Here is an 11,466-nt window from a genome sequence, read left to right as displayed (position 1 = left end):
GGAGGCTGTTTGACCTTGACTTCAATAGTCCCGTTGTCTACTAGATCTTGGATTGCATGTTGTAAATTGAAACATCTTTCAGTAGTATGTCCCTTTTGAGTATGGTAAGAGCAGTATTCATATTCTTTGTACCAAGTTGGTGGAGGATTATGGATTACTCTTGGAGCTACAGTTCCCAAAAGGCCTTATTTCTTCAATTTCTCATATACGGTGGCCAAAGGCATCCCAACTCAGTGAACTATCTTCTTTGGCAGGGAACTTGTTGGATAGGAGCATCTAGTTGTACCACGAATGGTTGTGGATGAGATGCAGTGGTAGGTGGTCCTGACTGTTGAATTGCACCTACCATCTTGGTTTTGAGACTCTTGCCATATCCAACCTTATCTTTTCCCGAATCTTGAGAAGTCCCTTGATATTGTGCATCCCTTAGAATCTTATTCTCAACACGCATTCCTATGACGATCAATGCCTCAAAGGTTTGCAAGTGTTGATAGTAGAGAACGTCATAGTAAGGCTTGGAAAGATTCTCAATCAACATTTCTACTTGCTCAGCTTCTGAAGGACGATCTCCCATCTTAGCGGCCTTATCCCTGAACCTCATTAAGAAGGTAGTAAACCCTTCCTTAGGCTATTGTCTCAAGGTTTCAAGCTCCTGGCGCTTCACATCTATCTTTACCTTAGTGCTAGTCCTAATAGGGTTAACATGAAGGCTTGTCCCATCTAGTTGTCTGCAAGCTGCCATGACTTGGCAATGCTGAGGAAGACTTTGAGATGAGCCTTAGGGTCCCCTGACCCATCAAATCAATTAGTTTGCCATTTGAACTTCTCAAGGATTCTTGCCCCAGAAAAGAAACTCATTTCATTAGAATCCACTATTTGACTTTTCGAGCCTTTTCCCACTAGAATCATATTCTCCAACTACTCGAATTGCTCTCTGAGTTTCCTTTCTTTCTTCCTCTCTGGAGGCTCCATTCGGACATGTGCAAGAAACTCCCCTTCCTCATCTTCAATCACTACCCTGGGAGCAGGGACCCTAGAATAGGCCCCTCGTTGACTATTTGGACGGGTAGGTGAAGCTCCTCTCTAACTTGTTGGTCTGACTTGCTCTGGCTCTCCTGAGTCAATTCGGAAAGAATTCCCACGATGACCCATAGGTCCACTCTAGTCCAACTCTCCAGTAGCTTGTGTTGGTTCAGCCCTGGGAGGGTTTTGGAGTGTATGTAGTATTTGAGCTATTCCTTTCTTAACCTCGGCTATTCTATCTAAAAGGTACCTACGGGGTGGACCCATGCTTGCTCTGCTGATTCATGTTCATGTGGATCCATGTGAACTGGGTCATAATCACTTGGTAGTAAACAATCTCGAAGAGACGATGGAGGTGACACTAGACTTAAGCGAGCCAACCAATTACCCTAACGTGTCCAAATGGACCGCAAAGAATACTTAAGGTGTGGAATTGTGCCTGAACCCCATTTTAGGATTCTTGAATTCCCAACCCCTTATTCACTCATTCACTAGATTAACAACCAATCCATCCAAAGTTAATTCGCTTAATGATAGGGAGTGGGTAGTGATTGCTGCCCCTCGTCCACTCAATATCATAAGCAGGAGATTCATACAAATGGCTTGACCAAAATACTCCTATTAAGACATTGATAAAGTCATGCTTTCCTTAATATTACCCCACTAGGTGGCCTTCCTCTTAGTTTCCTCGGGTCTTTTAGATAATTTACCATTTTACAGAACTTTGACAGAGATCAGCCCAGATCGCGTATGCCAAATCATCCATATTTCATTTCTAGGGAGGGACACCTTTTATCCGAAACCCACTTAGGAGAGCATTTCTTTATGACTAGAATGCATTATAGGAAAATCCCTTTTTAAGACCGTAAACAAATACTATAGATCATCTTGTGGCATTTCTAGCATTCTCCATCTATTTCCTACGTGATGCGAGTATGCAGTGGATGCAATGGACCAACAAGGCTTCCTTGATAGGATCTATATACACAAGGCACGTGATCCTTTTGATATACCTAGAGGTACAAGATCAAGGGGGTGACTTCCTTGCCCATTACTCGTGACCACACAGAAGGTTAAGCAACTGGCCACGAGGTGGTGGAACCGTGAGTGATTGTGTGCAACAGTGTAATGCGGGAATATCATTATTCGATCTCAAAATGCCATAAAGTGCACGGACCTCGCCGAGGGTGATGGCACAATTACAACTATCCTCACTGTTTAACAATACCCCACACCCTTGTACAGGAAGTGGCTACCATTTGCTCTCAGAGTACTCTCCATAACATGCCCTAACCTCCCCAAGGGTGAGGCATGATAGGGAGTCCCTCGCCAAATGATTTCACTTCGAGCACGATGCATGATGCGGTTAGCGAGTACAAATACAAACATGGGGTTAGCCAAACACGTTTTCAAATAAATGTGGTGGAAAATGTTCTTTCTTTTCATGGTACCATCCAATGTTGGAAGCTTGATATTTATTCCCTGGTGGAGTCACCACTATGAGGGTAGCGGCTGAAAAAATGTTCTCTCTTCCCTCGGGGGGAAAATGACTTTATGTGTTCTATCCTCTCTCCTCTCTTTCTCTTTCATGAGGGAGGGATGTGTCGTGGATGCTTACCCGTGGTCACCACACTGCCCTATCACTGCTCGGAGATACATGGAGGCCTATTTTGCAAGAGTGTAAAGTTCGTCATTGAGACAGGGTTTTGATGATGATCCAATATTGGGATTGGGATCATGCAAAAGGGTTTGGAGTTATCACCTAGGATTATGGGCCTAGGACCTGGGGATGGGACCAATTCCTGAGAAAAGGGCCCGAAAGTTGGTTTGGTACAAAGATTTTAGGTTAAGTGTCAAGTTGTAGATTTGGAAAGGTATTAGGCACCTAATCTACCGGTTCAACCGGTCTTCCTACTAGATGCTTAAGAACAAACATTTTTCACAATTATTCCTATTCTGTATGCATGGATAAGTTATCACACATATATACATTGACTGAATTTAAATGACTATGTACACTAAACAAGGTTCATATAAAGTCTACATTGTGCTAATTTTGTTGAGAAATTATACCTGAGCTTGACCCCTGTTTCGAGTCAAGAGGGGTGGACCCCCTGGTTGATGGTGGTATGAACTTTCTTGTGGATTCTCCCAGCCCAGGGGAAGATGGTCTTGACCTCCAACTTCCTTTCTCGAGAGATGCTGACTGTGATAATATTCGAACAAAGTTTCGGCTAGGAACAGTTACTTTTGGATTTGAATTCTGACAGAGCTTCGGCTAGGGAAGGCTACTTTCAGGCTTAGGCTGAGGTGGCAATTTGGCAAGGCTTCCACTAGGGATGGGCTACTTCTAGATTTTGGCTGAGGTGGCAATGTAGTAGAGCTTCCCCTGGGGATGGGCTACTTCTGGATTTTGGTTGAGGTGGCACTCTGGCAGAGCTTCGACTGGGGATATGCTATAGGAGGGCTAGGCTGAGGTGACACTTAAGCTGAGCTTCCAATAGGGATAGGCTATAGGAGGGCTAGGCTGAGGTGGCACTCAGGTAGAGCTTCTGCTAGGAATGGATTGAAACCTAAATGGTTGAAGAACTTTGAAGGCCCGAAGAACACTTCAAAGATTCGAAGAAATCTTACGAAGATCTCTCTGAAGACTTACAGAATCACAAGAGAGGGTGGGAGACTAAGGGAAAACTTTTCCTTCACAAAAATCTGAGTTCCGAAGGTTCGAAGAACACTTCGAAAATCTAAAGAACACTTCGGATCTTATGAAGATCTATCCGAAAACTTGGAAAACCTCAAAGGGGGAGGGGAGGAGAGACGGCAGAGCTCTGCTACCATGGGTTGCTCCTAAGAGACTTGGGTTGTTGTGGTGTCTAAAACCAAAGGGAGGGGGTATTTATAGAATTTTTGGACCAATAGGGAGGAGAGAGAAAATTCCTTAACCAATGGTGGTAAAAAGAATGGTGGTAAAAAGTTATTTTCCTAAACCAATGGGGTGAAAGTAAGAAATTTTGGACCAATGGGGTGGATGGTAATTTTCTTTAGCCAATAGGGGGAAAGGTAAATTTTTAGGCCAATAAGGTAAAAAGATTCTTTTTTGGAGCAATAGGAGGTTGTGGCGTAGGATACGCTAGGGGACAGTGTGGGGTACATAGGCGGGTGAAGAGGGAATTCCTTCTCCAAATCGGTCACCGGAAGAGGAATTTCAATCACCGATGGGGGTGTCAGAGGTTTCGTGGGGCTGCGGGAGCTTCCACAAGGGTGCTGGAGCTTCAGCAAGGGTGCTGGGGCTCCAGTAGGGGTGTTGGGGCTTCGTTATGGGTGCTGGGGTTCTAGCATGAGTATGGGAACTCCAACATGGGTGCAAGAACTCCGATAAAGGTCCTGGAACTTTGATATGGGTGCTAAAACTTGGTCGGGTATGCACGAGGTTTGGTCGGGTATGCGTGAGGCTTGGTCAGGTATGCACGCGGCTTGGTCGGGTGCATGCGAGGCTTGGTCAGGTGCATGTGGGGCTTGGGTAGGGGTGTAATACCCTACTTCTTAAACCCGGTCTGATTACACGGTTGACCTGGTTTAACTATGCAGGACCCGAACCGGAGAAGGTTAAGGCGGGTTCCTTATGGACCATGATGGCAAGGGTGACTTTGAACACCAGCTGGCCAAACAAGTCCGAGTCAGTGCCAGAGGAGACGGGTGTACCCAAGCCGTGTACATGCACATACCATAAGGTCATGTACGGATAAAGCAAGTATGTAGCAGTATCTTAAAGCGCATACGTATAATATACCTTATGCCGAGAATCGAGTTCCATCAAAATCCCACTTGTTGGCCAATTTTTGGCCCTCAGGTGGGCGGTCACAGGTGGGCGCATCCGCCCACCTGAGTGACCCACCCATGAGGTTACAAGATGTCTTAAAAGGTATAAATAGCTATCATTATGTTTTTCCTTTTTTCTCATTTATGACACTCGGGCGTTTGGTGAGAAGAGTAAAGAGGAGAGAGAAAAGAAGGGAAAAAAGAGGAAAAGGGAAGGAAGAGGAAGAAGAGATGGATTTCAGCGGCACCGAGGTTTGATCTTCCCATTCCGACGCCAGAAGAGTGATCTCCAACACGAGATCTACGTTTAGAGGTGAGTAAAGGCTAGGTTCCTTAAACTTTCACCATACCCAAATGAAACCCTTGATTTGGGTAGAGTTTCTTGAGGTCTCGTAAATCCCCCTTGAGATGATGAATCTAAGGTTTAATAGATGGTTTATGTGTTGATTTTGAAGAATTTGAAGGAGTGTTTCCACGGTTGGAGGAGCATTGGTGATTTGAAGTGATTTTGGGGTCTTTGAACGAGTTCTTGGGTAAAGAAGGTAAGATGGCTTCCATTCCTTAAATCTAACCTAGATCTAGATTAGAACCATCTTATGAGACCTTGAATGTGTGGAGAATGGGTTTGGAAAAGCCCCATTTGATTCCCCAAAGGTTGGGGAAAGTTTGGGAAAAAATGACATTTTCTCGCCAAGACCGGTGGGCCAAACCGGTGGGCCAAATGGCCCGCCTGAGGGCACCCACCTGAGAGGGCAGGCCCTCGGGGCCAACCGACGGGCCCAATCGGTGGGCCGACCGGTGGGCCAACCTGCCCGCCGATCCTAGCAGGGCCCTCGGGGCCAAACGGTGGGCCCAACCGGTGGGCCGACCTACCCGTCGGTCAGGACCGGTGGGTCTGACTGGTGGGTCAAGACAGGTGGGCTGTCCGACCCACCCGAGAGGCTCCCAATATGATTTTTTCGTTCGAATGGACCCAAAACGGACGTGCGACTTTCTTTTAGGATTCTAAACATGATTTTGTCATCAAATCTTGTTAGTTTTGACCCTAAAGTGGTGAAATGCTAACTCCATTCACTCATGATAGGTTCACCAAATCTTACGCTTCTCGCACCGGATCTCACCCGTATTAGGCGTGAGTCTTTGTACACTATAGGTAAGTGGGGAGAGGACGTTTGGCCTTGTTTCAAGGCTTGTTTGGTATTCAACTAATTGTATCTAGACTAGCCATATCATCATACAGATGCTATGTAGCTTAGCCATCTTCATATTTTATGCCATGTGTGTTGTGCTCATTTCTCAATGCCAAATGATGATATGCTTATGTGATGAATGTTGACACCATTGTGCATGATGCATTAATAGACTAGATGCCATAGTCGGCTTGGAAACGAGTGCATTGGTGGCCCGTGGGATACTGTATCAGATGATCCTGACAGGTTTGGGTTAACCGGTGTTAACATGGTCACCGGTCCGGTTCTGTTTGAACGGGGTGTGACAACGGTGGTATCAGAGCGTGATGCTCTATTCCACTCAAAGCATACCATTAGACCCCATAGATCTACAATAGGAAAGGGGATTGGGTTAATGTAAAAAAAAAAAAAAAAAACTTAAAGAGTTAAAAGCCATAGAAAGAAAGTAATAAAAATGGTTGCATTTAGTTATTGCATTCATGGCATGCATGAGAGAAAATGAAAGATTAATTAATTGATGTCATAACCCATCGAGTACGAGTTTAACGAAATTTCAGCAGCATAACGGCGCAAAACGAGATTTCCAAAAATTTTCCACACAAACACCTGATAAACAACATATATATAAATATCAATGATCAAAATTAACAAAAGACACCACAACTAAACTACACAAGTATTCAAACATACAAATTCACCACAAACCACCATCAAAACACATCACCCCACAAACAAGTCCAGTTACAGAGAAAGTACAAAGAATGAGAAAAGAAAGAAAAAAAATACAATAAGATCAACAACATGAAACAGGTGAGAAGCTGGTGTGGACGAGCTAAGTCCTCACTGATCATCGTCATCGTCATTGTCCAATACTACTACTCCGTTCACCTGAGGTCTAGAGTTAACGTTGAGTCGACGGTCGTAGTAGTCAAACCTCAAGTTCACCAGCTGTACATCCCTCTGAAGTCGGCCAAAATCTGCTGAAATGGCATTGGCCATTGTATCCAAGTCCTGGCCCAGTCTGAGAAAGGAATTCTCCAAAGTAGCCTGCCTCTCCAGGATGCGTTCCTCCCTAGAAGCACTCTCATCCAGTCTTCTTAACAGCTGATCTTGCTCGTCCTTCAAAGCCCTCATTGTAGACATCATGCCCTCAAAATCATATGCACCACTCTCAGGTGGTGAGGCTCTATGCTGTGGGCCTGCAGCTCTAGTGAAGCCAGGATCAGCACCTCTCGACTCATGAGGCACCTCCTCAAAAATGTCCTCGTCCACAAAATCATCCTCCCCACCCTGACGAACATAGTCCTCATCCTCCTCACTAGACTCCTCCTCTATGGGAACATCCTCCCTAGGGGCAGCCCTCCTATCCCTACCTCTCTGAGCTCTTGCTCTCTGAGGTACATCCATAAGATTGTGGAGAGCCATCCTCAATAGATTCCCCCTGTCAAACTTATCTGCTGGCATCTTCCCCTCCTCACCACTCAGGTCCATCCCAAAGAACTCAAAAATCCTGATGAGGATCCTGCCATATGGAAATCCTCCATCCTCGGGGTGAGAAGTATGGTGCTCCATGGTCTTGAGGATGACGTAAGGCAAGCACAAGTGCTCGTCACCCCCCTCTAAAGCCCTATAAATGCAAAAGGCTAAGAAGGCCGCCATGAAGCCCACCTGGTTCTGGTGACCTCCTCTGGGGAGCAAGTTGAATTGGACCAAACGGGTAAACACACGAACCTCTGGGAAAAATGATGTCTCAGAATCTGGACACTCCCTGCTGCCACAGATGGTCTCATAGATGTGGTCCGGTGTCTCCGAACTCATGAACGGGCCCATGGGCTTACTCCTGGGAGGAATGTAGAAATGGTGACCAGCTGAAGAAATACCCAAAATACTAGCCAGGGTGTCCATGGTCAGCTAAATGTCCACCCCCTTCACCATACTAATTATCGCATACTCTCCGTACTGGTAGAAAACCTCCAGGTTACAGTAGAATCTACGAACCAGCTGCTCGAAGCATGGACGGTCTATGTGGAGGATAGACTGCCAACCCAATGCGGTGAACCTCTCCTGAAGTTGAACCTTGTGGAAGTCTTCAACTACCACAGTCTTCTCCATCATTACAGACCTCTTCAGGAAGGCCTGCCAGTTGGTTGCTGCTTTTGAACAGCGGAAGAGTTCCTCGTCATAGTCGGAAGGATCAATAGGGGCATGTCCGGGTCGCCCTGTGCGAGGGGCTGGAGAACTAGTCCCTGCACTCTTCCGTTTGGAAGCGGTAGTCTTACGCCGAGTAGAAGAGGATGCAGGTTCTTTGCCCTTGCAAAAAGACATCCTGGCAAGAAAAGAGGAAAAAATGGTGAGTAAGGGAAAAGGAATAACAAAGAGAATAAATAGATGGGTGAGCAATAGGAGGAAGCACCAAAACCCAATTCTCACAAAACAGAAAATGAGACAAGCAAGGAATGATAGAGAGTCTATGGATGAAATGCATGGTAAGTGACAAAATAGAAATCATGGAAAAAATAGAATGTGACAAAATGTGACAAGTGAGGAATGATGAAAAGTCTATGAATGAAATGCCTGGCCAATGACAAGACAGAGATTATGGCAAAACAGCAATGGGACAGAAAGGGCACATATAGCATGGCAAGTAAAGAATGATAGAAAAAAATCCCAATTCTCATTGTGCAAGTTCAATCTAAGGAAAAAAAAATGAAAAGACTCACAATAGAGTAAAGCTTGAAGCTACAGGTCTAAGATTGAAATGCCATCGTAGTGCAATCAAGAATATACAAAAACATCTGCTAATATGCTATTGAGGTCCACAAATGTGAAAGGATGTAAAGATAATCAAAGAGACCCAACACAAAAAAAAAGGATGGATTTTCATGGGAAGAAATGGGATTTCAAACATACAGGACTTTCTATGATCTCTACAACATGTCAAGTACAAATCAAATATAAGGCATTGCATTTGAGTTATTAATTGGGAAGAAAAGAGCAGAAATTGAAGAAATCCCCAAATTTGAGAAAACTAGGGCATGGTTGGGGTTTTCTCTCAAAAATTGAGAAGTGAATCCTAAAAGTAGAAACAAATCACAGAGAAAACATCATATTCACATGAAATCGCTATTCTATGGAAGGAAACATGGAAAAGAATTGAGATTTAAGACTACTCATGAGTTCTACCCCCAAAGTACATGTTCTGAGAAGAAAATGAGGAAGAAACGTGAGAACAAATGATGAACAGGGACTTAAAAGCCTGTTTGTATTTTCCGCTCGGGTAGGACCGACGGGCCGACCGGTGGGCCAACCTACCCGTCGGTGTCAGCCCGCCGATTGAAGATTTGGACCGGCGGGCCGATCGACGGCCCAACCTACCCGCCGGTGGCAACCCGCTGGTTGAGAGAAAACTTGAAAAAATATATATATAATAATAAAAAGAGAAAGGTGGGGGTATTATTATTATTATTATATTCTTATAATAATATACCTGAAAAAAAAGGGGTGTGTGGATAGCACCATATGGTCGAGTGGGACCATCATCCGACTTGTTGAAGCACTAGCACCGTAATTTTGGGATTAATCTATGGCTAGTTGCAAAACCTTCATACACTATAATACCCTGTGCGTTGGCATATGATTATGTGCCGATATCAATTCTAAGGTGTTTAACCAATGTGGTGTATAATATGTTTCAGGTACAGGGATACGATGGTACGTACTAGATCCGGTAGCAATGCACGAGGTACCTCGCATGGTCCTCGTCCGGTCGGTCAACCACCGAATCCCAGAAGGTCCCGCTCTGTGGGGCAAACCTCACTTCCACAACCCCCAAAGACCTTTGGTCAGGGTGGGGCATAAGGGGACCCACCTATGACTGCACTTCCGGACCCTCCACCGGTTATTACTCCGGGGGATGTTGCTACCATAATCCAGCAGTCACAATAGGTTTTCCAGCAACAAATGCTTCAGCAACAACAAGCGTTTATGGCTGCTATACAGCAACAATTGGACCTTTCTCAAACAGGTCAACCTCCCCAGATACTTACTCCACAGGACCCGCCTGTAGGGTCTGGTATGGGGCCACAAGTGGGAGGTACCCCTCCAATTCCGCCATTTAGTGTTCCTCCGTATGTGGTGCCCCCTCCATACCCTTACTATCCAGCTTATGCTCCCAATTACCCGCCAATGAATAATACGTCAAAGGTAGTGGAGTCATTCAAGAGAAACTTACCACCTGTATTCTCTAAGGTGGGGAGTGATCCTCTGGAGCCGGACCAGTGGATCCAAGAGCTGGAGAAAATATTTGAGGTGATTGAGTGCACTGATGCACAGAAACTCATTTGTGCGGGGTTGCAACTCAAGAAGGAGGCCAACTCTTGGTGGCAAGCCTATAAGCCCATATTGTTGGCCGCACATCCGGAACCCACTTGGGAATAGTTCAAGGAGTTGTTCTTGGACAATCATTACCCACGTAGCTTCAAAGACCGCAAGGAGACAGAATTTATGGCCTTGACTCAAGGAGGTAAGACTATCCTTGAGTATCAGCAGCAGTTTGAGAGCTTGTTCCATTATGCCCGCATATGAGGACAACTGAAGAAAAGGCTACAAGATTTCTGAAGGGCCTAAAGGCATCCATTGGGTCTGTACTTGAGGTCTTAGACTTGACAGACTATGGCCAGATTGTGCAAAAGGCCAAGACTATGGAAGATAAGCAGAAGGGAGAACAGTCCCTCACACCTGGACTGTGGAAGAGACCAAATCCATTTTCGGATATGGGCAACTCCTCTAAGGCATACCGTGGGTCGTACAGTTCTGGGCCTACATATAGGCAGCGCTATAGGCCATCTAGCTACCCTCCTCGACCAGCTGGTGGTTCGGGCTCTACATCTTTTCACCCGAACACTAGTGCGGTACCTACAGTTCTGAGGCCGCCCCGACCTCCATCTTCAACGGGTTAAGTGCAGAGGGGCCCCGCCCCAGTTTCAACGTCTCAGATCCGTTGGTTTAACTGCCATTCCTATGGGCACTATGCAAAAGACTGTCAGGTCAGACCAACCTTGCCCTCCAGTCAGCCCTCTGCGTACCGACCTCCCTTAACTCGGGGGAATCAATCGCAGGGAAGGATGTATGCCCTATCAACTGAGGAAGCTGAGGCCAGCACAGAAGTGGTAGCAGGTACATTTTAAATTTAAGAATTTTCTTATGTTAAATATTGATGACCTGCTGAAATTATATGCATTGTTACACTAGGTGTCCTATCTATATCGGGCATACCAGCCTATGTTTTATTCGATTCAGGAGCTACACATTCATTCGTATCTAAGAGATTTGCTGAGAAACTTGGTATGCCACCCAGGACCCTAGATCATGGGATGATTGTTAGTGTTTGAGATTTAAAATGTAACCGCAAGCATACGGATCAGTGTAGCTACGG

The sequence above is a fragment of the Macadamia integrifolia genome, unplaced genomic scaffold (genome assembly GCF_013358625.1).
Source record: "Macadamia integrifolia cultivar HAES 741 unplaced genomic scaffold, SCU_Mint_v3 scaffold448, whole genome shotgun sequence".
Classification (NCBI taxonomy): domain Eukaryota; kingdom Viridiplantae; phylum Streptophyta; class Magnoliopsida; order Proteales; family Proteaceae; genus Macadamia; species Macadamia integrifolia.
The sequence above is the reverse complement of the archived record's forward strand: the minus strand, read 5'-3'. Positions refer to the sequence as shown.